Source organism: Atta colombica, unplaced genomic scaffold (genome assembly GCF_001594045.1).
Source record: "Atta colombica isolate Treedump-2 unplaced genomic scaffold, Acol1.0 scaffold21, whole genome shotgun sequence".
NCBI classification, from domain to species: domain Eukaryota; kingdom Metazoa; phylum Arthropoda; class Insecta; order Hymenoptera; family Formicidae; genus Atta; species Atta colombica.
In genome coordinates, this window is record NW_017259305.1 from 1,737,550 (window position 1) to 1,737,994 (window position 445).

The 445-nt window shown below is 42.5% G+C and overlaps 1 protein-coding gene across 1 annotated transcript in view; it reads right to left on the reverse strand.

Annotated features, from left to right (window-relative positions):
* LOC108687580 (ribonuclease P protein subunit p40-like) overlaps positions 1 to 445 on the reverse strand; it is a 42,254-nt gene that overhangs the window by 11,106 nt on the left and 30,703 nt on the right. The gene's annotated exons all lie outside the window — the stretch shown is intronic.

The following is a 445-nucleotide window of genomic DNA, read 5'->3' on the forward strand; positions in this document are numbered from 1 at the left end:
TATATATATATATATATAGTGTCTGGAAATAATCGCCAAATATTTTATGGGTAGGTAGAACAGACTAAACTGAGTCGAAAAGTCCTCTATCATTTTATAAGTTTCTCCAATAGTTAAGGAGATATTAATCCTTAAAAATAGCCGAATACTACTGCGAAGTATATACGCCTACCGATCACTTGACGCGTGGGCCATAGGGAGCGGGGATAGCCTGGCAAGCGCGCTATCCGAGCTATGACTTGCGGCGGTGTGCGCGGCGCGGGGCGCTTGCCAGCCAATCCCCAACTCCCAAGGCCCACGCGCCAAGCGATCGGTAGGCATATACACTTCGCAGTAGTAGGCCGGACGAGCGCGCGTATTTGGCTATCTTTAAGGATTAATATCTGACAAACTGGGGAATTATATATAATATTATAAATTATTATTAATATTAATATTATTAATA